Below are 25332 nucleotides of genomic sequence, written 5' to 3' on the forward strand. Positions count from 1 at the left end.
CCTTTTATTGTTTATAATAACTAAATTTTTTTATGAGGCTGATCTCTTTGGGATTAAAATGGGGGCGCTATCGGTACAGTTCAGCTTCGAATTGTCCTTAACGGCCCTTAAAGAAGCACCGTGCCAGCTGTCCAGCTGTACAATTAACCTGGAACTTACTTGTGCGCTGGCTTGCAGCGACACAATACGCAATATGCACAAAAGCGAAGCATGTACCGCTGGCGTTTACTGAGTCCCTGAGGGCGTACCGCGTGTTTAATAATGTTGACGGCACAATCTCAAAAGCGGTAAAAGAGCTTATCGCCGTGACGTGTCTTGGGCTGTGGAAAGCTTTACTTTGCCGGAGAACAGGTTAAATTAAAGCGAGGTGGTACGGTGGACTGGCTACCCTATGGCATTATGCGTGAACCAGACAGCCTTAGACGCCTCCAGCTTCAAACACCTGCTGTTCATTTGATGCGAAGTTCCTAGGGTTGTACTATCTATGACGAATAAAATGCAATGATCTAAGCCTGTGGATAGTGAAGCATAATGCATCTACATGCGACCGACCGACCGACCGACCGACCGACCGACCGACCGACCGACCGACCGACCGACCGACCACGCTGACCTAGCGAAGTGGCTGGCGTAGTGTAAATATGGCTACAAAATCTCGTGGAGATACGGGAAATCGAACTTGGGTCTGTCAGATCTCGAGGCGAGCACAGGCAGAACGCGCACGAAGGCTGGTTGATTCGAACTGAATAAAGTAGACCTAGTGAATGCGTTGTGGTTTTTAACTTCGTTAAGTGTCCTTGTGTACTGATGCGTACCTGCGCAATTATGAGTGTGCGAATGTTGAAACGGAACCTGGTAACAATCGCGTTCTAATCTATGAAGCATTTCGATTGATTGCCATGATTGATTGATTGTCATGCCATGATGATTGCCATCTTTGTTAAACTCATTAGAAACTTAATAACAACGTATCTCTCCTTTTATGGGCTCATTCTGGATTCTTTTTTTTTGTTTTGTTTGCTTTGCTGTAGTATACACTGACGCCATGAATGCCTAACCAATTTTCTTTGCTTGTTAGTAACTTATTATTTATGTTTGTGAATTTCGAAGCTATTTTATTTGTATAATTTTGTGCTAAATGCTTTCTGCTATTTAAATCCTTTCAGCATTCTATCATTGATTTTTTTTGCCCGTATGTATTTCTGTTATGGCATAGAATGTTATAGAATGTTCCCTAATGCTTTTGTTTCGTTTATCCATTATTGTATCTTTGCGTTCTCTTTATTGTGCATAGTGCCATTTCTGTAGGGGGTACAGACCCCGTCAAGCCAAATCCATTTGGCTTTTTGTCTGCACTCCCGTCATCTGTACATGTATAGATGCAAATAAACTTGAATTGAATTGAATTGAGCTGTGGCAAAGCAGGGCCATCTGTGTTGCAGAGATCAGAGTAAATGCGAATAGCTTGCACTGGGTACCATAGGCGGGGTTATGACCGTGTTCGGCTTGAGCTTGGGTTCAACGTTCCAAAGCGACTCAGGCTATGAGGGAGGGAGCTCGTAGTTGAGGGCTTCGGTAATTTCGGTGACCTGCTCTTTAACGTGCACTGACACAACACAGTGGTTGTGGATTTGAATTTGGAGGACCGCCAGATGAAACCTTTGCAGACGTTAACTGGTCCGAACGCGGAGTCCAGTTTATTTAATATAATTTTTTTAAAATAAAATAATAATGAAAGGAAGGAACAGTTGCTAACCCCGGCATCTGTCATCGCTACGGGAAGCAGCTGCGCTGGGGCTGCAGGAATAAAGGGATAGCAGGGAGACTGGAGACATGAAATGATAGAGGTGAGGGGACAGGCAGAAAGGATAGGGGAGAGGGAGAGGTACAATGTACAAGTAATCTATTTACACTATAAGATATATACAGGCCAGGCGCGTGTCGTGTCCATAATCAAGGCGGATATGGTTGGTTTTGGTTTCGAGGAAAGGAAAATGGCACGTGGCACGTGAGCCCAACGTAGACAGAACGATACAGTGGGGGCGGGAAGAGCGTGCTATCAAATCCCTGTACAGATTTTTGCAAGAAACAGAATATAAATACTGATCTGAAAACCAAACTCTCAAAAACCACACGAAGGCATAAACTTCCCGCATAAAGCCCAGTAAAAAGCCAGCTCGAAGGTTTGGAATGAACAAAGGCGCGTCTAGTGAATACGATGTTGTCTTAGAAGGGTGCTTTAGAGACATGTACTGTGGTGTACATTGGTAATTATGAGCACGAAAATTACAGAAGTAGCAGTTAAGCGAGTAGCAAAGTACGTTTCTGCTACTTTTCCTCTTCGCGTTGTGTTGTTTTGGGTTTTATGAAACATCGGCAACTAAGGCCATCATGCGCCAAGCTCAAGGTATAGAATAAGTATTCTGTAGAATTTTTAGAAATGTGAAAAATCATCGGTGGTGTAGATGGCCTAAAAAGATTGTACTACCTAGTAATAACAGAGGAAAAGAAATTTAGAAATGGCTAGTGTTAAAAGCCTTAAAGAAGGTCAGGTAGCTTCAGCAGCTATCCTTGGCTGGGCAAGGACCCCGAGGCAACCAGTTAAATAAAGACTGGCAGTGGTTTAGCCCTGGTTAAACCTGGAGGGTTGCGAAAGAAACGAGGAGAGAGAGAGAGAGGCGATGGAGAGCGCGCGGCAGCGGCGGCGGCCCCGGCACGCTAGCTATGCGCCGCTACTGCGCATGCGCAACTGGCGAATGCTGCGGCGTGATATCGCTGCGGCGTGACCACCGTCAGAGCGCGCCGAAGCCGCCGAAGACGTCGGTGGTCAAGCGGCGTCGGAGTATTGAGGGTCCCGCTTTGGCCAACGTAACGTGGCAGTGCCGAGCGCGCGCGCGCATAACGTCGGAGGAGAGAGCAAGCTGACGTCACGCGTCGCTGCAGCAACGAAGAAGCTGACGTCACACCATCTGTTAGGCGCGGCGGCGGCTCCTCGAGGAGCAGGGGGGTCCACGGACCACGCGACGAGCGGTTCCTGGCGTAGTATTGCTCACGCAACAGAAACCTCAGCCTTCCTTTTCGCTTGGCGCACACGAAGCTCCATCAGGGTGATCCCTTCGGGTGGCGAATGGGCTGTTGTGAGAGGTCTAGGCACTCCGAGCGGTTTGTCCAACGGGCAAGGCGTCGCGCCGAACGGTCGAACGGGCACATAAAGTTGTCTCTCTCTCACTCCACTAAAGTAGTTTTTTCTTTCTTCTTTCCCTCCTACCTTCCTCCATTTCCTTACGGCGCGGTTCGGGTGCCCCCCGACATGTGAGACAGTTACTGCGATTTCCTTTCCTAAAAACCAATTTTAAATTCAATGCGCCGTTTACGACTTGCCGTCTGACGCTCTCAAATAGGTATCGTACAATCTGCTTCGCCATCCCGAAGCTCTTTGAAAAAACAAAATCTTGCTGCTCTATGCATTCAAATGGTTGCAGCGCATTTAACGAATTTTCACCCAAATGAGCTGTGCTAAATTTAATTGGTTTGATGAAATAACGCGGATATTTCATGCTGTTCACTGGTATATGTTCAGAGGACACTCACTCGGTGGTGAACTCGTAACCTGTACGTATCGGCATGAAATTCAGATCGGGCTATGAGAGGGCAGTTCGCGAAAATGTGGTCAATAGTAATGCTGTTTTTAACCTTTAAGCGGTGGTAGTGGGGAAAACTTTACACTAATGGTTTTTCCTGCGGTTTGGGGGCATCTTCAGAGACGTCTTGGTTCTACCCCCTGGAGCCTTCGCTGTCGAAGTCGTCCGCCTCTAATCAGTGGTCGGTTGCCCTCAGTCCAGGGCTCCGCTGGCCACTGCCGCCCGTTGAGCTCGCTGTACCAGACCTTGTTGGTCTTCGCAGCGGTCGCTGGACAGCAGAGTCTCCCACTGCTCCGCACTCGGGTTTTGTATTTTGGGGACCACGTCTATGTTTTGGCAGGCCCATGTGATGTGGTATAGTGTAGGTTTTTCGTCGCACCAGGGACATTTGTTCGTGTATATCGTAGGGTACATTTTGTTTAGTATATGTAGGTTTGGGAAAGAGCCTGTTTGTAATTGTCTCCAAGTGACAGCTTCCTCTCTGCTGAGAGATTTGTGCGGTGGGGGATATCGCATTCTTCTGCCTCTATAGTTTTGTAGTATGGCCGAGTATTCCCTGGGTGCTGGCGCGAGTTCCGCGGTCTCGTCGGAAGCTCGGAAAGTAATGTATCCTCGAGCTATCCTGTCGGCCTCTCGGTTCCCTGGCACCCCCGTGTGCCCCGGTACCCACACAATTTTGTGTCGGATCTTGTCGTTTTGTTCTTCTCGGTTTTTAATTCTGTCACTCGCTGCGAGGAGTATACGGAGCGCGTGACGACCTATCCTGCCATTCATGTAATTTCGGCAGGCTGTTTGAGAGTCCGTAAGTATTGTTAGTGACCGCCCGGTTCTATAGCCCTCCGCCACCGCTAGAGCAACGGCTACTTCCTCGGACTCAGCAGCTGTGCAGCCTCGGAGAGACGCGCTGGTCATTTCGCGTAAAGACGAATCGACCACCGCCGCTACAGCGATTTTGGTATCTCCTCCTCTCCAAGACGCGTCTGTATACACGGTCGTGGCTTGAGGAGCGTATGTTTTCTCGATGAATTCGGCCCTCGCTTCTCTTCTGCCTCGATGGAGGTTGGGATCCATGTTTTTTGGAATTGGCGCTACCTTGAGGGTCTTGCGAAGCTCGTCGGGGATCGTTGCCGTCCTCGACATTTCTCGCATCTGCTCGCGGTATCCGAGCCTCTGCAGGAGTGCTCTTCCTGTCGTTGTTTGCAACAGCCTGAGTTTTTGCGACTCAAGCTGCGCCTCTCGTAGCTCCTCAAAGGTGTTGTGTAATCCCAGGGCCATGAGTTTTTCTGTAGACGTGTTGTTGTATTTCATTTTAGAGCGCAGCTCTTTGGCGTCCGTTCCTGGGTTTCGCGTCGTCGTCGGCGTTGTCGTCGGCGTCGGCCTCGTAACCAGCTCCGCCCCCCTTTCATCCGTAAGGCCGCCGCGGTGGCTCAGTGGCTATGGTGCTCGGCTGCTGACCCAAAAGACGCGGGTTCGATCCCGGCCGCGGCGGCTGGAATTTCTTTGGAGGAGAAATTCTAGAGGCCCGTGTACTGTGCGATGTCAGTGCACGTTAAAGAACCCCAGGTGGTCGAAATTTCCGGAGCCCTCCACTACGGCGTCTCTCATAGCCTCAGTCGCTTTGGGACGTTAAACCTCATAAACCAAACCAAACCAAACCAAACCTTTCATCCGCAGCTGGGGTTGACTCACTATCGGCGTCAGCGGCATCAGTCAGTCGCTGCTATCTCTTCCCTCCTCCCTTTATCGTGTTGTCCGCTTGCTGCGCGCGTTTCTGCCCCCATCGTTTGCCACTGGGTGTACACGCCGCCCCCCTCCCCCCTTTTCCTGCGAGTCTCCGGTTGTCAAAGCGCCGGCTCGAACTTAATTCCTTTCTTCGCTCCTCCTCCAATGCAACCCCTGTGCGGTGGCAATCAGAGAGCCAGATCGGTGGCGGCGGATCTGTATATGTGCACCGCCCGAGCCGAAATTGCCGCTGCCGTTCGCCACTGCGAAATTATCTGCCAGTTCTTTCTGAGCCATGAGCGAGACGACCGATGGAAGTCCTCCGTCTGCTAAAAAAAAAATTCTGTGATAGCGCATACATGTGTTGCTCGATTTCTTTGCCTCAATCTATCGAAAAGGTGAAACAGCTTATTTGCTGCGCTCAAATTTCGCATTAGGAAGTAACGTAATCGTCGGTAATTTTTTTGTTGAGGCACTGGTAGGGTAGGCTGTACGTGATTCGACTAACTACTAGGCTTCTGACTAGTTTTATTGTGTCTTCTTCACGCATGCCACGTCGCCTGTTGGTGATGCGGGTGTTCATGCGTGCGACTTGTAGCGTTGTTGCTTTCAGTAGGGTAAAAGTGTGTGTACTGCGCTGGTTGGATTGAACCCACATGCCCAAAATTCTTATTGTTGTCTTTTCGGGTATGGGCGTCCCTTCTAGGTAGACGTTGAGTTTTGTTGGTAGTGTCAGGTCGCGCCCCAGAATCGAAATTTTGCACTACGCTAGTCGCTGAGCCATTTCGCGGAGCTCTGGAAAAGCCAAGCTGCGCGAGGAGCGTGTGACGTCACATGGTGCGCCGGGGACGCCGCCGGCGCCTCCACGCGCTTAGCATCGTCTCGCCGACAGTCTCGCTCTCTCTTCCTCTCTCTCTCCCTCCCTCCCTCTTCCTTTCCTCAAATACAGTTTTCATTTTCATCATTACGGCCCCTCTTTCTTTTTCTTCTTACCCACCCACTTCCTCCCTTCCTCTGAGATGCGGTTCGGGTGTCTGGCACCGAGATGAAAGAGAATTACTGCTGCATTTCCTTTCCTCAAAAAGCGTTGCATTCAAAGGGCAGGGCATCGCGCCGAATGGGTGGTGGGTGGTGGTGAAAACATTTATTAAGAATGAACAGGGGTTATGTTTGGATCAGCCCGTAAGGGACCGATGCTTACAAACACTAGGTGGAGGTCCCTAGTTTGGGACCCCAGTGGCGGTGGCCGCCGCCCGGGCGCGCCCGACTAAGGCTTGTTGGGCCTGTAAGTCGTAGCGTTCCGTGGACTCCCTGGCAGCGCTACAACACGCTGTCGCGTTTCACTCCTAGAGGCGAAGCTTAAGCGTCATTCATTAGCAGCTAATTAGTATTTAGTCATTAATAAATTATTAAGCAATAATTAGTCATTTGTCATTACATAGTAATTTCACATTAGTCATGTGTGACGTCATCCAGTGCCGGCGTCACCAGTGCCACAGAGGCAGTCAAAGTGGTGCGGAAAGCGCTTTCGCCTCTACGCACTTTAGAAGTCAAAATGTCCCTGAATTTTTTGGTGTCATATCAGGCCCGGATTTAACTTTAACTGGAGGCTCGCCGAAGGCATGGTTGTGACGTCAAATCCCGTAACTTGTCAAAGATTTACCGCTCATTCCTCCGCTGCACCGACCGCCTTGTGTCACGTGGCTGAACACGTGATTCGCTTTTGCGGAATAAAGACCAACACTCACCACCTAGGCAGGATAGGGAGATTTAGGGTATCTGTTGTATCAGCCAGCGTCTTCGCTTCGGCGGACGCCGTTGATGCGGCGCGCGTCTCTTCTTTCGCTCTTTCCTCGTATCTTTAAAGGCGAAAGCCTTTAATGGCTCATACTGTCGTGACCAAGACGTGTTAGCAAATTTGACCGCGTGTCAGATTGGTCGAAATGGTCGTGACGTCACTGCGCGCGAATTTTGACGGTGTCCACCGTAATATGTGACACTTACTGCGCAATTTCCTTTCCTCAAATACAATTTTCGACTGGTGTCCACCAAGATATGTGAGACAGTTACTGCGTAATTTCCTTTCCTCAAATAAAGTTGTCATTTTCTTTATCACGGCCCCTCTTTCTCTTTCTTTTTTCAGGCCGCCGCGGTGGCTCAATGGCTATGGTGCTCGGCTGCTGACCCAAAAGACGCGGGTTCGATCCCGGCCGCGGCGGCTAGAATTTCTTTGGAGGAGAAATTCTAGAGGCCCGTGTACTGTGCGATGTCAGTGCACGTTAAAGAACCCCAGGTGGTCGAAATTTCCGGAGCCCTTCACTGCGGCGTCTCTCATAGCCTTAGTCGCTTTGGGACGTTAAACCCCACAAAAACCAAAAACCAAAATCTTTCTTCTTTCACTCCCACTTCCTCCCTTCCTGTACGGTGCGGTTCAGGTGTCTGGCACCGAGATGACAGAGAATTACAGCTCCATTTCGTTTCCTCAAAAAGCATTGCGTTCAAAGGGCAAGGCATCGTGCCGCACGGGTGGTGGCGTACTCCCTGGCAGCGCTACAACACGCTGTCGCGTTCCACTCCTAAAGGCAAAGATTAAGCGTCATTAATTGGCAGTTAATTAATGCACCAACAGAATGTGAAGTGAACAATCGCGTAGCAGAATGCAGCACTCAGGCTTTCGCCTTTCACCACTTCAGCCGCTAAAGTTCCTCGTAATATTTATTACGCAGCTTTTCCTTACTATATTCTCCTTGGAATCTTTTTCACCGGCTAAACTCTGAAAGTTTCAATAACAGCGGTGTGCAATAGCAAGAACGAAATGGGAGAAACTTGTGTTTAGCGAATTTCAAAATTGCTCGCATATTAAGGATACGAAAATTGCAATATTAAGCTTTTCACTTAGGTGCGCTTTGTAATCTGGCGAAAATGCACTAGCGCTTGCCCCCAATCGGGTCCACTTGCAGTTTTGTAATTTTGGGCGCTGGCTTTCTTTGGATGTGATGTGAAATAATGACTCCGCAGTTGCGGACGTTTCTTTTTAAGAGAGAGAGAGAGAGAGAAAAGGACGGAAAGGCAGGGAGGTTAACCAGGCGATGCCCAGTTGGCTACCCTACACTTGGGGAGGGGAACAAAGGGGAAAAAAGGAAAAAGAGCGGCAAGGAAATGAGACTTCTAAGTGACCAGCGACCACTATGTCACAGGGACAGAGGGCGCGCACTGAACACTTAAAGATTATAGGCGCGAATGCAACCCCGAGTCCCTTAGGAAATTCAGGAGCGCTTTCACCGCTTTCCGTTGTCTGGAAGGTTGTGTCCAAGGCCCCAGAACGTTAGACTCTGTTAAAGGACGCGAGTCCAAGCGGAGCAGAGAAGCAACTAGGCAACTGCGCTCTCGCTCAAAACGAGGGCAGTCACAGAGGAGGTGGCTGATCGTCTCGTCACAACCACACTGGCCACACGCAGGAGAGTCAGCCATTGAGATGAGATGGGAATAGGCGTTTGTGAACGCCACTCCCAGCCACAGGCGGCACAACAGCGTAGTATCACTGCGGGGGAGGCCGAATGGTATATGATGTTGGAGCAAGAGGTTGAAGTGATGCGAGCGGGGTGTCCAACCTCCAGGGGCAGACCACGACGTTACAGTCAGGTTTCGGGCGAGCAGTTGAAGGTGCCTTGCTGCGTCAGCTCTTGTCAGTGGTATGCGGACAGTGTTGGTTGTCTCGTGAGCCGATCGAGCAGCATCGTCAGCTAAGGCGTTACCAACAATGCCGCTATGGCCTGGTACCCACTGGAAGATGATTTCATTGTCTTGTTCGATTGCCTGGTGATGCAGATATCGTATCTCCGCTATAAGTTGTTCATGGTCGCTATGTCTCAAGGCAGATTGAAGACATTGTAGGGCAGCTTTTGAATCACAGAAAACAGCCCATTTTTGAGGTGATTGTTGTGAGATATACTGTTTCTTTTTAAAAGCCTACATATAGAAGCGTACAAAAAGCATACGTCTGAGACAACGTCCCTCTTCATGGGGGTTTGCAAGACATTGTATCGCCCGATGAGTAACAAACCACAGGAAGCAGACAACGCCGTTTATTACGGGATAACAAAACGCCACTAAAAAATCTCTGCCTCTCCCGTAACCGAGAGTAGAGTAAGCATGAATTGTTTACGGGCATAACACATTGGTTGTCGGCAGGGGCGAGCAGGAAGGGAGGAACGCCACCACCCGTTCAGCGCGATGCCTTGCCCTTTGAACGCGTCTTTTTTTGAGGAAAGGAAATGGCGCAGTAATTCTCTGTCATCTCGGTGGACACCCGAACCGCACCGTACAGGAAGGGAAGAACGCCACCACCCGCTCGGCACAAAGGTACCGGCGCTTGTATGCCGGTCCTGTAGGAGGGCTTAGAGAGTCTCAAATCTCGTACGGTGCCCGGATGCTCTCGTTTCAGCTCCCGGATGTGTGGAATTCAGTGGCCGGATGAGTGGAATTCAGTGCCCGGATGGTGGCTCTCGGTCTCGGCGTGACGTCACCCCACCGCCGACAACGGGAGCTAAAAGCATTTCATGCTTAAAACAATTGGGCCGCCGACGTTCATTGGCGTTGGCGTTGACATTTAAGTTCGTTGATTTTAAGGCGAAAGCCTTTAATGCCTCATACTGTCGTTAGCAGTCGTGTCGGCAGCCGTGTCTGCAGTCGTGTCTGCAGACGTGTCTGCGTTTTGACGGGTGTCCACCGAGATAGGCGAGACAGTTACATGCGTAATTTCCTTTCCTCAATTACAATTTTTAGTTTCTTCATTACGGACCCTCTTTTTCTTTCTTCTCTCACTCCCACTTCCTTCCTGTACGGTGCGGTTCGGGTGTCCACCGAGATGACAGAGAATTACTGCGCAATTTCCTTTCCTCAAAAAGCATTGCGTTCCAAGGGCAAGGCATCGCGCCGAACGGGTGGTGGCAGCACTACAACACGCTGTCGCGTTCACTCCTAAAGGCGAAGCTTAAGCGTCATTAATTAGCAGTTAATTAGTATTCAGTCATTAGTGAGTAATCAGCTACTAATTAGTAATTTTGCATTACTTCGTCTCAATTATGTGGGACGTCATCCAGTGGTGACGTCACCAGGGTCACATAGCCAAAGTGGTGCGGAAAACGCTTTCGCCTCTACGCACTTCAGAGAGTCAAAGTGCCCCCTGAATTTTTTAAGGGAAAGCTTCACTACGCTAGATACAGCCAAGGTCATCATGCTTGTGGATTTAACCTTCATTTTACCTTCAGATAAAGCAGAGGAAAGGTGCATAACTGGCCCCCTGAGACAGTGGGCACCTTAGTCGCGGTATAAGCTACGAAACCGATGAAGAGCGGTAGCTGCGGCAGCTTCGAAAGCAAGGAATGGCGCATAACTGTCCCCCTGGGACAGAGAACACCTTTCGCGTTTTAAGGCGAAAGCCTTTTATGGCTCATACTCGCGGTGTCCGTCCGCGCGCGGGAATCGTGCCAACTGGTGTTGGTGATGGTGTTATCGTGCCAACTGGTGTCGTGATGGTGTTATCCCCCCTTTAAGTACTGTATATAGAACACCTTTGACACCGACAAGTATAAGCGAAAGAGGTGTGTTAAATCTTTTACTTAACTTAGACACAAAAAAAGCGCCTGGCCCTGACAACATACCTAACATATTCCTCAAACGATATGCCGAATGGATCGCTAAGTACTTATACTTACTATTTAACAAATCATTATCGACTTGCACTCTACCGAAAGAATGGAAAATCGCCAAGGTTATCCCTGTTCACAAATCTGGAAACAAGAACGAACCCTCTAACTTCAGACCCATATCGTTAACCTGCACAATATGTAAACTTCTTGAGCACATCATTACTAAGCATATAACCACATTCCTTGAACAAGAACGCATTCTATCCCCCTTCCAGCATGGTTTTAGAAGTGGCTTATCAACAGTAACTCAGCTCCTGGAATTAGTACATGATCTGTCTTTGAGCATTGACAACCAAAAACAGGTAGATATGATTTTTTTCGACTTTTCGAAAGCATTCGACCGCGTTTCACACAAAAAATTAATAAAAAAATTGGAATGCACACTTGGTAACAGCCCCATTGTTAACTGGATTGGGGACTACCTCTCTGGTCGCTCCCAATACGTTGTGATTAACCACCAGCCTTCCTCATTAGAACTTGTAACATCAGGAGTACCTCAGGGTTGCGTCTTAGCTCCAGTTTTATTCTTAATCTTTATCAACGATCTGCCCTCATATGTCAATGTTAATATTAAACTCTTTGCTGATGACTGTATAATTTACCGCGAAATTAACACACCAGATGACCACATGGCCCTAAACCTCGCTGCAGAAGCCGTATCTAGGTGGTGTAAAGACTGGCAGATGGCCCTTAACATTAATAAGTCCACTCTCCTCACAATAACCAGAAAAAAACATCAGTCGTCCTACACTTACGTTGTCAACAACGCCCCCCTCACTCGAGTTAACAGCTATAAATACCTCGGTATAATAATATCCCATGATCTCAGATGGGATTCACATATCACCTATGTCACATCAGCCGCCGTTAAAAGACTCCTGTTCCTCAAAAGGCATCTTCGACAAGCTCCTCCTCCAACAAAACTAATTGCATACAACGCTTTCGTACGATCGGTACTCGAATATGCGAACGTTGCATGGTTTCCGCATACTAAATATCTCATAGGAAAATTAGAAGCAATCCAAAGAAAGGCAGTAAGATTTATGTTTAATAAATACAGGCCTACTGACTCACCCACCGAACTACTCAAGAGAGCCGGCATTCTCACTCTGGAAAATAGAGCTAAACTTGCACGACTAAAAATACTTTACCAGTTACTCCATAATCAGCTTAACCTTGATAAAACTAGGTAGCTTATGGCCCCAGAGACAAGACCTACACGTCACAGACACTCAGAAACATTAAAAGAGCACACATTTCGTACGGACTGCCTGAAATACTCCTTTTTTCCACTCACAATAAGAGAATGGAACACCCTTGACCACTCTATTACCCGCAGCACATCACTAGATATCTTCACTCAGTCAGTAGAAAATTATCTTCACTCGTAAACACACTTGAATTCTGAACCTTTGTTGACAACTTCCTTTTTTGCCTTGCTATTTTTCTTACCAGTGCTTGTTCGTTTCTAATGTCATATATATCCCATGTATTGATTATGTTATCTTGTCTTGAACTAACTGTACAATCCGACGATCCTATTGCTGTACCCGTGACTTTTATGTATTGAACCTTAATTAAGTGCGACACTGTAGTCGTTTATATTGCCCTTCAATCCTTCTTCTTGTTCACTCTTTGTGTCCATTATTCATGACGTTGTTGTAGTTTTTACTTTGATGTGCCTTATTCCAGCGCCCTTCCTGTTAAAATCCCCAGTGGATTGACAGTATCTTTAAATAAATAAATAATAAATAAATAAACTGTGGCCTCACCTCCGCGCAGCGGCTCAACATCCTCCCCTCCTTAGCAACCGGCGCGCCAGCGGGGGGCGCAGCTGTGCATAGCAACCGAGACGTCACACAGCAACGGTAGAACGAGCGCGCGCGTCGGCGGTGGCGGCTGCACCGCCGCTTTTTCGCCAGACGTCTCGTTGCAGTCGAGTGAGTGAGACGCATGGCTCCAAAGCGGCCCAGTGATTCCGCGCCCAGCGGTTCGGGGAAGCGGCAGCGGACGCCGGATTCCCCCAACACCAAACGCCAGCAGAACAAGGAGCGAATGCGCATGCGTCTACTGAACATGTCACTAGATGCGAAAGCAAGGGAAACAGAACGGACGAGGCTTTCGCCAAACACTATAGAATTTCCAAAGTGTCTTCGGTAATTTTTGAAGCGAAAAGCTTCACTACGCGGGTCAGAGCCGAGCTTGGCGTGAGCCGAACTGGTGAGTTATGCGCATGCGCGAAACCGAGTGACGTCACGCGCCGCGGAGGTGGTCGTTCCTTGCCGCTGCCGCAGCCGTCGTCGCCGCCGACTCCGTCGCCGGACCTTTCGGCGTAGCCGCGCGCTACAACACACACACACGCTCAACACACCACTCGACTAATTCGCCGCATAGCGAACCGCAGGGCTGGCCTACGCGAGCGAAACACGACTCGCCTCACCCAGGCTTACATCATAAGCCGCACAACATATGCCCTTCCATACTTACCCCTCAAACAGAAGGAGAGAGACCGGGTTAATGCGCTCCTACGTAGTTGCACGAGAACGGCTCTACGTCTTCCCCCCAGCACATCCAACGACCGACTCCTCAAACTAGGTGTACACAACACCTTTGAGGAGCTAAAAGAAGCTACCTTTATGACACAACTATCCCGTCTATCCAGCTCAGAGGCTGGTCGTACTTTATTGTCCCAGTTGAGCCTGACCCCAATTACAGAGCGTACCGAGGGGGTCCCCCTTTCTGCTACCCTCCGCTCTAACCTCAACGTAACCCCCATCCCCAAGAACATGCACCCTGAGCGAGACAGGGAACGCAGAGTAGCAAGGGCTCGGGCCCTTGACAAACAGTATAGCGAGGACCATGAGGTGGTCTACGTGGACGCAGCAGAATATACGACAGGCTCCCGTATGGCCCTGGCGGTAGCCGACAATAATGCAAAGCTTCTAACCTCCAGCTCAATCCTTACCAATTCGACCACAGAGGCAGAAGAGGCAGCCATCGCGCTTGCTCTCATTTCTACATCTGCCACAAAAATTATCTCCGATTCCAAATCTGCAATTTTAAATTATGCGAAGGGCTACATATCCAGCACCGCTGCTCGTTTACTACGTTTCTGGCAGCCCCGGCGCCTCATCACCCTCATCTGGACGCCAGCACATGCTGGCCTCCCTGGGAACGAGGAGGCTCATTCCCTAGCCCGAGGTCTCACATTCCGGGCAGGAGTCGAGCCCCCTCTACGAGCCTCGGAGCGCCTGCTCTCCTTCCGTGATATTCTCTCGTACTACCGAGACAAACGAAGGGAATACGCACCCCCAGCTCCATCCCTCTCCATACCGCAGGCTGCACATTGGCGACAACTACAAACCCGAACTGCTCCATACCCAATACTGCTGCATGCCCGATACCCAGACCAATTCCCGTCATCATGCAAACTTAGCGGCAAACCAGGAGACTTCTTAAACACCCTCCTCACATGCCCCACCTTCCCTCATCCCCCATCACCAACCGCGGCGGAGTCTTACTGGGAGTCTCTTCTGACCAGCTCGTCCGCTCAAGACCAGCGCCGGATCATCTCCAGCGCTCACAGAAGGATTGCGCTCCAGGGTCTATCCTTCGCGTTGTAAGGGTGCCTCCTCCTCACATTGAGGAGGCATCCAAGTGCCATGTAGGGGGCTTCGCCCCCACGATTTACATAATTGGCAATAAAAGTTTCCACCACCACCACCACCACTGCGCATCTGCGTCGCCTCCTCGCTGTCGCTACAACAGCGCGCTTCGCCTCCTCGCCAATCGTTTGACCTATCGTTGCAGCCGTGTGTTGCCCGCGTCGCAGCCGGCAACCCTCCTCTTCGCATTCCTGCGGGCAGTTTTAACCGCGTCGATTTCCATCTCCTCCTCCGCCTCCGTACAGGCAGTATGTGGACGGCCGAACGCCTACACCGTTATCGTGATGCTCCCAGTGCATTGTGCGCGAACTGCGACAGCCATGACGTAAAACCAAGCATGACTGAAGCTTCTCGCTTAACCAGAGCTAAGCCACTGCCTAATTTTTTTTAGCTACGAAACCAATGAGGGGAGGGAGCTTCGAAAGCAAAGAAAAGGCGCATAACTTGCCCCCTTTGACAGTGGACGGCACAGTCGTGCTTCAAGCTACGTGGTGGTAGTGACAGATGTGCGCTGCATGCGTTGAAAAAAATTGAAAGTTGGCTTTTGAGGAAAGGAAGTGACATCGTAACCGTTTCACATATCTCGATGGACACCCGAACCGGCCGTAAAGACAAGGAGGAAGGTGGGAGTGAAAGAAGAAAGAGAGAAAGCTCCGGAAAAATTTCGACCACCTGGGGTTCTTTAACGCGCACTGATATCGCGCAGCACACGGGCGCCTTTTGCGTATCGCCTCAATTAAAACGTGTCCGCCGCGGTCGGATTCAAACCCGGGTACTTTAGTTCAGTAGCCGAGCGTGAGTACCCGGGTTCGAACCCTGCCCTTATATATTCTGCCCTAGAAAAATTGGCTGTGGCTTAGCTAAGGTTAAGCCTGGATATCTCGAAGCGAAAAGCTGTGGCAAGGCAGAGGAGGAGCCGCGTGTGTAGTGAATACGGGGGCGTGCATTTCTCTCGGGTGTACACCAAGATATGAGAAACAGGCATTTGCTTTCCTTAAAAGCAATTTTAATTTCATTTCATTTTCCTTAAGGCCCTTACGGCGCGGTTCGGGTAGCCACAAAGATATGAGAGAGGCAGATTTGCTTTCCTTAAAACCAATTCTCTTTTCAGTTTCCTTTCCTTACGGCGCGGTTCGGGTGTCCACCGAGATATGCGAGGTTCCTCACGCACTACTTGTCTTTTCTTTATTTTTTATTTGTGCAGCGTGCGACGTCACTCCTTTCGGGTGTACACCAAGATATGAGAGACAGGCACTTCCTTTCCTTAAAACCAATTTTCATGTCATTTCATTTTCCTTAAGGCCCTTACGGCGCGGTTCAAGGTACCCACCGAGATATGAGAGAGAGAGGCGTCGTTTCCTTTCCTTAAAACCAATTTTCTTTTCATTTTCCTTCCCTTACGACGCGGTTCGGGTGTCCACCGTGACGTCACGCAGTTCGCGCATGCGCACCTGTGGCTTTTTCTGACGACGGGGCCCACGCTAGCCTCGGTGTTGACTAGCCTAGAGAAACTTTTCGCTTCAAAAAATTTCGAATGGTTGCTTTTAAATCGCTGACAATCACTTCAGCTCGTAGGTTTGTCCGCGCCAAGGCAATTGCCGCTTCGGCTATTTCTGGAGAGTTTGTTCGTACAGTCACGTTTGCTACGAGTTTCCCTTCCTCGGTCACCGTGGCTAGTCTAGCCACCCTACCGTGGCTATCGTGTACGCTTTCTCGGGTGAGTAAGCGCCTGCGTCTACGTATGCATTACGTCCGGTTGGCCCTCGAGTTTCTTGGTTAGGGCTTCTGCTCTGGCCTTGCGTCTTCGTTCGTGATCGACGGGGTGCATGTTTTTCGGTAATGGTTTTACCGCCATTGCCTCTCTGACGATGGACGGCATTTGGCGGATGTCCGCGTTGCGTGGTTCCGCGTTTATTCCAAGCCTTTCTGGGATCGGTATAACCGCACTGTGCGAGAGAACCTGAGCTTGCATTCTCCTATGGGCCTCAGTCAACTCGTCTAGCGTGTTGTGCAGGCCGAATTGCAGTAGCTTGTCGGTGGAGGTGTTGATGGGTAAACCTAAAGTCCCTTTATGAGCTTTTCTAAAAAAAGCTAAGTACCGAAAACGTTTGCGGCGCCGCCGACGCACACTATTGGACAGCGCCCACTTCCGGTTGAGAACTGGTTCCGTTCCGCCATGTTCTTCCTAAGTCGTCCGGCTGCATAGTTCGACGGCGCTTGCACGCTACGTTTCTTCATGACGCGAGAAGCGCCCGGACTAACCTCGACTGATCGAAGCCATGCAGAGCTGCATCTACGTTTTGCCAGATTACTGTAGATGATCCTGACCTGGTTGTCTCGAAGTTTCCTTGCCGGCTTTAAATTGAGCGATGTCGCGAGCGGCGGGCATTTCGTAGTTCGGCGACTGACGAGCACGTCTGTTGCTTACGGCGCCGCCGAGTGATTCAGTTGTTTTGTGGGCGCAAGTCAGCCCAAATAAAGAGCTTCGTTTGCAAGTTTAGTTGCTGTCTTCCTGACCGCTGGACTGCCGTCACTACAACGTGACAGTATAGTTGGGCTGGCCACGGACATTCAGCGGAGGTGACTTTTTTATATTTGTCGCTGTTTGCTGGAAGTCACTTTAGTTTATCGGACGCTTTTTTTGTGTCCGCAGCAGCACATGAAATGCCGGGCTGTTGCGCCTTCGGGTGCTCAACCCAGTCAGGAAAAGGGCTGGCGTTGTTTTCAGTGCCGCTGGCGAAGAACGATATTGTGCGACAGAAAGCGTGGCTCCACAGGATTGGGAGAAAAAATTTCAAGCTGACGAATTCTAGCAAGTTATGCAATGTAAGCTCAATTCCTGTTTTCCATCGTTGAGATTCGATGCTATAGTAGCAAACTTTGGCTGGCGAGTCAGAATTGGTAAAGCTCCCAGCTCGCACTATGCTTGACGATTGTTTGATTACGCGCTGCTGTCCGCCTTTGTCATTTCGTAAACATGCATGTCAGTGCAAGTATGCGCGCGTATTTCAGCCTACGGCTCAATTCCGGCACCTACTGCAGCTGGCCCATTGAGATCAAGTAGCCAAAAACTTTTCGCTCAGTAATGCGCCCTGAAACCGTAGCCTCTTGCGAAGTGTTCTGCAGTACGCCCCGCCAATTCTTAATAGTACCGCGCGACCGTCGACCAGCCGGCTTGTCAGCGCCTGATGACAGCGCTGAGCGGCAAAACGAGCGAGAAACAGTGCATCTGAAACAAATGCTCTTATTCTCGCTTGATTCGCGCTCCGCGCCATGATAAGGCGCTGACAAGTCGACGCTCGCGCGGTACTATTAAAAAATTGGCGGTGTATGCATAACTCGCGCTCCAATTAGATGAATTTACATGTGTTCACACTCGCGCATAGCATGTCTGATTTATTGGGGTGTTAGCTGCACAAGTGCTCTACGTGCCAAAAGTTTGTGACGCGGGCGCAAAGGAATTTTATTGCTGTGCGAAACCAAGGGTCAGTCTCAGCGTCCAGTGCCCATAATATTTATTTCATTCTATTCCCGCCATACTAGTAATCCGCGAGGCAGCACCGCAATTATTTCGCGCATACCGGCCCCCCGCAGACATCGGCTTCCCTGTCTGTCCTAGAAATTCATGAAGGGACTTGAGTGTGCTCACCTGCACAGCTGGGTTTTTGTATTTTTCATCTTCATATATATTCCTAATACGACTACCCTTCTTTAAAGCTCCATTTTACTGAAGATCAATTCGAGCCCATAATTCTGAGGAAGCTTGGCATAAAGAAACTGAAATGCACTGCTGTCCCGTCAATATTCTCTCACCGGCCAGCAAAGCTGCCCCGCAAACCGCCGTTGGTAGTATTTGCAATAATATGCTATATATAAAGTTGCACGCGTGTCCGTGTTCTCTCGCGAACTGGCCGCCGCACCACAACTGCAGTTTCGCCGTCTCCGACAAAACTCAACGCAAATCACATTCGGAGCGCATTACTGGTACGTTTCCCTTGTTCTCATACAAAGCTCATTTACTACATTTTTCACTGCCCCTTACAGCAAAGCCGCGACTCTGCAAGGTCCGCCGTTCCAGTGCATACAACCGCGCCGCCGGAACGCGTTAGGAAGAACATGGCGGACAACGCGAGCCGCAGGGGAAAGGGCGGTAGGAGAGGAGGGACTTGTCGCTACTTAGCAAAGCTGATCTAGGGACTTTAGGTAAACCTAGGGCTGCCTTGTACACCTGCCTGATGAGTCCTTCCATTTTTAGTTTCTCGGCGTTGTATAATTGGAGATAGGGAAGGGCGTAGGTCATTCTACTGATCACAAAGGCTTACTCCAATCAGCAAATCAGCATAGACCATTTGCCTTAACGCCTATTCTCCTCTTTGCTATGCATCGGATCAGTCTAATGGCCTGGTGTACCGAAACGTTTAGCTTTTCTATGGTTTCAGTGTTTTTGCGGTTCTCTTGGATGATCAGTCGAAGGATCCGAATAGAATTTACTTGTCTAATGACTTTGCCTTGCGCTTGTGCGTTTATGCTGGCTGGCGGGAGGCTGGATTTCTGTCCGCTCAGAACGTCTCTTTTAATTAGAAGCTCCAATTTGAAATGACAACATTCTAGACATACCGTTTTGACGTAGTCTTCTATGGTATTGACTGCCATTTGTAGGGTTTCTTCAATCTCCTCATGATTTCCTTTAGTGAACCAGAGGGTTACATCATCAGCATAAAAGGCTTGTCTGAGATTTTTATGGTATCGACTGCCCTTTGTAGGGTTTCTTTTATCTCCCCATCATTTTCTTTAGTGATCCGGAGGGTTACATCGTCAGCATAGAAAGTATGCCTGAGATCTGGGATACCCTCGAGTTGTTTCGGTAATTCTACGAGTGCGAGGTTAAATAGGAACGGCGAAAGTACTGAGCCTTGCAGGGTCCTCAGACACCCTATGTGAATGGGATCTGAGAATGTCCCACCGAGCAATATTTCTGCCATCCTTTGTCCAGAAACGATCTTATGTAGTTGAAGGTTCTGGATCCTGAATTTCGCCTCGATAGGTTAGCGAGGATGGCCTCTGTGACACGTTGTCCAAGGCCTTTCATAAATTTATCCCGAGGATGGCCCTTGTGTTCTTGCTTTTGGGGATCACTTCTTCGCTAAGTAGGAGCATCACGTCCGGCGTGGACAGATGGGCTCCAAAGCCAAACATAGAGGGGGTTAGGAGGTTGTTATCCTCGGCGGATCCTTGGAGTCTGTGTAGAACTACGTGTTCGATGAGTTTCTTTAAACAAGATTTCACGGAGATGGGTCTTAGGTTTTCAATCTTTTAGCGGCTGAGAGCGGAGGAACCTATGCGAAACCTTTCAGCGGAACCTACAGGAATACGTCGGGACCACTGCTTCTGTGGCTAGAGCGTCCTACGTCTTAATTAGAGTCAAAAGCAAAACCTTCAGTTAAGCGATACAGCGTCGAAAAAATCAAAGATGTTTTCAGGTACATTTGTTCGTTTGTTTCTGGGCGGATACTGTGCAAAACACTGCCGTTCAGACTGTCCTTCACCCTTGGATCTGCTTGAGATGAGGTATAAGGGTTATATGATCATAATCAACTAAAAAGTTCCGGCGGAGGTCAATAACAATGCCATCCCAACCACCTAAGACAAAATGCATTTAGTTACCAACTGCTCTTCGCGCGCAGCGACCCCAGAACATCAGACTGTCGGCCACCAGTTCGCAAGCATGTGCGTGCGACCAAGTCAATCTGGCATGCGTGCCGTCGTACCGAAGAAAGAACACGGGAGACGTGCGATTGATCGGAAACCGTCGTCGTCCGTCTCCTGCCATGCGGTCCCTGGGCTCACTGGTCCCCGCGCAGAAACGTCACTGCATTCTCCGCCCCTAGATGGCGCCGCATACCTCCACTCCTCTGGGAAGAAACGCATCGATCGCGACACGCCGGCACCCGCCCCTGTCTGTACCGAGAGCGGCGGCGGATACGTGAGGGGATACGCAAAAAGTACTAGCTCGCTTCTTCCCACCTGATATGTTTTCTTTCTTTCTTGTCTCGCTTCTGATTCCCGGTCGCCGCCGCCGGTCGGTCGGTCGGCAGGCAGGCCGGTCGGTTCGGGTAGACAGTGCCCGTGGCTCCTCCTCCGGGCCCCCTCCTGCCCTCCCGCGTCCTCTATTTCGGTGCCGGAAAGGGTAGGGGGCGAGGAGGTAGAAAAACGGGGCGGCGGGGAGGGAAGGGAAGTTTGGGAAGTGTGTTGGCGGGGGCTAGGGGTGGGAGGGGAAAGGAAGGCCGGGTCCGGGCCCGGGCGCTTTCCCGAACGGGCCCAGGACGCGGCGGCGTCACACTGCCGGCGCGAAACGCGGATCGCGCGCTGCGTCGCTCCCCGGCGCCGATTTCTGTGGCGGCATAGAGCGCTGGCCCTAGACACCTCGTGCTCGGGCAGTTGGCGCCTCGGCGTTTCCGGCGCTGGCGTCCTCGCTGTCCCCCATTCTGTCAGAGACGAAGACGTTGTACTTCATCTGACTCATCGGGAAGCAAAGGAAGATGTAGTGTGTCTTTGTCTTGGTGTTGTGAGCGGGCACCTCGGAGTCGGCCCGGCGTCCACTTTCTCTCCAAGAGGCACTACGTCACCCTTCCGTTTGGACGCCACAACAGTGCATTTCATGGTTCCTGACGCCAGTTGTACAGCATTGTGCGGTGAGCTACGGTGCTCCCGTTAGCGAACAGACACACCTAGAACTCTTTAACTAAAGGAGTTCGGCAGAACGGCTTTGAAGTTCTTCAAATCCTTCCCCCCTGTCCAAGTTCTTCAAATCCACATCGGTCGGCGACTGCCTTCTACGCAAGGGTGCCCTGTGCCGGCTGACATGTGACTTCATACTGACGAGTGATTTTGGCTGCGCATGTAAGCGATAACACTACTTCTTTTATCGGGATTAGTCCTGTACTATAGTTGTGCCTTTCGGCAAAATCTGCAAGTGTTCTTTCTCACTTTGACCCCTCGGTCGTGCTGTGGAAAGGTTTTATCACAAGAAATTCAGTGCTAGTTGTACAAAACGTCGGCGATATTGTAAAGGTGATTTACTGTACAATGCTGGAAATACTTCAGTTCTGCGCGGACTTGTCTGTGAAGTAACTGATATGGCAGCCAAACAATACCATGTTGCATGGCGCTGATGAGAATCCCTGGGAAAATTGCCTCAAGTTCCAGCGAAACGAAAACTAATACGCATACTACGATTGTTAGGGGAGTTAAAAGTTCAAATGAAGAACAAGTGAAACTAGTTTGTATCTGCCTGAGTTCTCATGATTGCAGATGCGATTGGAAAACGATTGTCACGAGTGTTAGCCATTAGTTCGTCGCTTCAAATCATGCCCATTCGAAGAAGGCTTTTTTTTTTGTGATAGCGTTCATAATTATTTTTTGCGCTATTGTAGATCTGTGTATCACTGCAAATTGAAATCTTCAATTTTAGGTCTGAGCTATTTTTCTCTCTCTACACATTTGTACTACGTGAGTGTTTTAGTATATTATTATAGAAACGAGAAGTGAGCATAAAGTTTCATACATTTGTTTTTTAGACAATATATAGACGGTCAAAAATTACTCTCGACCAGACAAGGTCTTAAATAAGGAGAAAAAAAGCATTATAACGGATATTAGTCTAATAGGAGTTACTGAACTCTCGGAGTGTCAGATTAGCTGAGTTTTGACCACTGTCCGCTTGTCGAGCGAGTTGTACCAAAGCATAAAATGCGGAGGTGAAAAAAAATTGCATATTTTCTTAGAAAATTAACCTACAGATGAAATCCGACACTACGCAGATTCATTGGGCTGGCAAGCTTAGAAAATGAATGAAATAAATGGAAACTTAAGAAAGTTGTGCTGGTTATTTCAGTCACCTCTTTCATGCCCGGTTTACTGTTAAATGAAGCGATCATTTGGAATGATAGCAGGAGACTGCCCAATCAAGATACTGAGAAGGGGCGATCTGACACAACAATATTATTTTAAATCTCGTCTAGAGAGAGAGAAAAACAAGAGAAAAGAAGGTTGGTATTAACTCCGCAAGCGAATGAAGGCGGTCGTATGTGTAGCGTCTTTATTATTAGGTACAGTCATCTTGGCAGCAGGGACCACTAAAGGTACTCTTTTATGCAATCGCTGAATAACTTTATTCCTTTTTTTATTCATTCACACTCTAAAGAGGGTCGTTAGAGAAAGGGAAAGTCGCGCAAATACAATTAACTTTCATTGAAAAAAAAAAGCATTGAGAAAAGAATTATACATTACCAAAAACGTATCCGCACCTAGCTCAAAATTTTGTACGCTAGTCTCCTCCACAACTTCACTTCGAAATTTATTCAACCTTTCAATCACATTGACAAAGTAAGGAGCCTTGCTACACACCAGTATGTGTGATATTAAGTTGTATTATCCTAATGTGTATTTTTTTTTTTTTTTTGGCGGCCAACATTTCAGACGGGGATTCCACATAAAGTTCAGGGTTCGAGGGAAACCCATCTGGCAAGGAAAATTCTGCATGTCAAGAAACAAACACTCGCCAAGGTGAAATGAAGAATAACGTTTTTATTCATTTCACCTTGGCTAGGGTTTGTTTCTTGACATGAAGGATTTCACATAGCACAAGCGTTAAAATGCGTCACAGGAGCGGTGGGAGCACCCACAAGAGGTTTATAATCTTTTTTAGCTCAGCTCTGTCATCAGCGAACATAAGCGTTGCGACAGCTGTATGAGTAGTCTCGATCAAGCCCCTTACGCAACTGTGTGTGTGCTAAAGGCGCCACTACTTTGGATTACTAGAGGTTTATAGTGGTTGCCGTCAGTACGGCGTTAAGCAAAACAACACAGTTGCACCAGACGGCAGTAAGAAACTTAGTTTTTGGCTTATAAAGAACTCTACGTTAATTATCATGTTAATGAGACTCGTAATTCAGGTTTATTGTTATTATCAAAGATGCGAGAACTGTACCAGTAGAATTACGCATGGAAGATCGCTGGGAGAGAAATTACCGCTCTGTATTAAAGTGATTTCGTGAATGCAGCTCAGACACTGTCGGAATGCAGTTCCATACCATAACTTTCAAGCATCGCGTTCGAACACAGCATCACACATGCTGATAGAAGGTAGCGATTTGTCCCTTCATAATATGTCCACAAAATGTCAAATCAACGTGCCATTTAAATAACGCAACTTCCTTAGATGCTAAAGGGAATGCATTGGACATAACCTCGCATCCAGAAAGCCTAGAATTGAAGTAGTAGCCGCTATGAAATTTGACAACCATAGCTGTCTGATTGACACTGCAGGGACTGGATCACACGAATAAACGGCGCACGTACAGCAACAGGGTATCCGGGCGGCAGAATCATGAATGGAGTTGCTTTCTCTAAAGTGGGCATGTTCTTTCAAGGAGAGAAACAGTGTGCGCTTACAGAAAACTCCGAGACGTCAATCACAACCAGCCCCCTTTAGACTGGTACTCTGTACCGACAAAGCGCTCTTGCTAGCCATGTCGATATTTTTCACTACTGAGTAAAGATTTTAAGCCCTAAAGTTTCACAAAAGAGACATATAGCCCAGATAAGCTTATTACGTGGTTAGCGGAAGAAAAATCGTAAATCGCCGGTTACGAATCCTGCAGCTTTTGCTTCTGTACTGTATCCTTCTTGATAACTTCACTTTTTTTTTCTTTAGAACAAAAAAAAGGAAGTTTCATGGCTTCGAAATTTCCCACAGAGGAGCTTATATTCCTACCAAAAACTTGCAGGTAGTTTTGCTTCCTTCAAGCAGTTGTTTCGGTTCACAACTGAAGCGTATTAAAACCTAAGTATTATTGGCTGCCATATACAGCAGACGCGCTACGCCTGACCTCTGCCAAGCGTAGGCGCTTAGCAGCCTCTGGAGGACTGAGGTCGAGGGTTGTCTGTGGGATCTCTTTGGGTGACTAAATAAAAAGCAGAATATGAGCGATTTTAGACTGCATTTGGCAAGAACTTCCACACTATGAAAAGCAGCTTAGCGCTTCCGCTTAAGAAGAAAGCGCATAATCGATTAAACGTGCCAGTGCTCTCTCAAGAAGGTAATGTCTAAATGCTAGCGGAAAGCTTCATATGTGTCTAAAAACTCTGTTGTGAGCGATTTCGTCCTCGAACACACTCTGTCAGAGTGAGAGAGTATTTAGCAAGTGAATGAAGGCTGGAAGAGGCGGGTACGGAAATACAGTGAAGAAATTTGCCGGTATAAGGTAAGCGCGGCAGGCGCAAGGCAGGACCAATTGGATGTAAGTAGAGAGAGACCTTGCGAAGACTCACGATTTTAGGCTGCCTCAGGAATATCTAACAGCTTCCCCTTCCTTATTCATGACTTCCTGCCTTAATCACTCCTGCGGCTACATTAAACTATACTTGCTCATGCGTAGCTGGAGATTAAATACGATGCAGATTCCGTACTCGTAAAGCTAACAGGAAAAAAGCGAAACGAGATATTACTGTACACTCTAATTTTCACGTAGTTTTACATTGTCCTCGTCACGCACCGAGCGGCGAACGAATTCTTACCGGGACACTGCGCGC

The 25332-nt window shown here is 48.8% G+C and overlaps 1 protein-coding gene across 1 annotated transcript in view; it reads left to right on the forward strand.

The window, feature by feature from the left end:
* The first annotated feature begins 21069 nt into the window (after positions 1-21069).
* LOC149359809 (cadherin-like and PC-esterase domain-containing protein 1) overlaps positions 21070-25332 on the forward strand; it is a 212888-nt gene continuing 208625 nt past the window's right edge. The window contains exon 1 of the mRNA XM_089571913.1: positions 21070-21639. The gene's annotated coding sequence lies outside the window, so the exon portion shown is untranslated. The remainder of the gene's footprint in view (positions 21640-25332) is intronic.

This window comes from Amblyomma mixtum, chromosome 2 (genome assembly GCF_055824585.1).
Source record: "Amblyomma mixtum isolate Tamu chromosome 2, ASM5582458v1, whole genome shotgun sequence".
Taxonomy (NCBI): Eukaryota; Metazoa; Arthropoda; class Arachnida; order Ixodida; family Ixodidae; genus Amblyomma; species Amblyomma mixtum.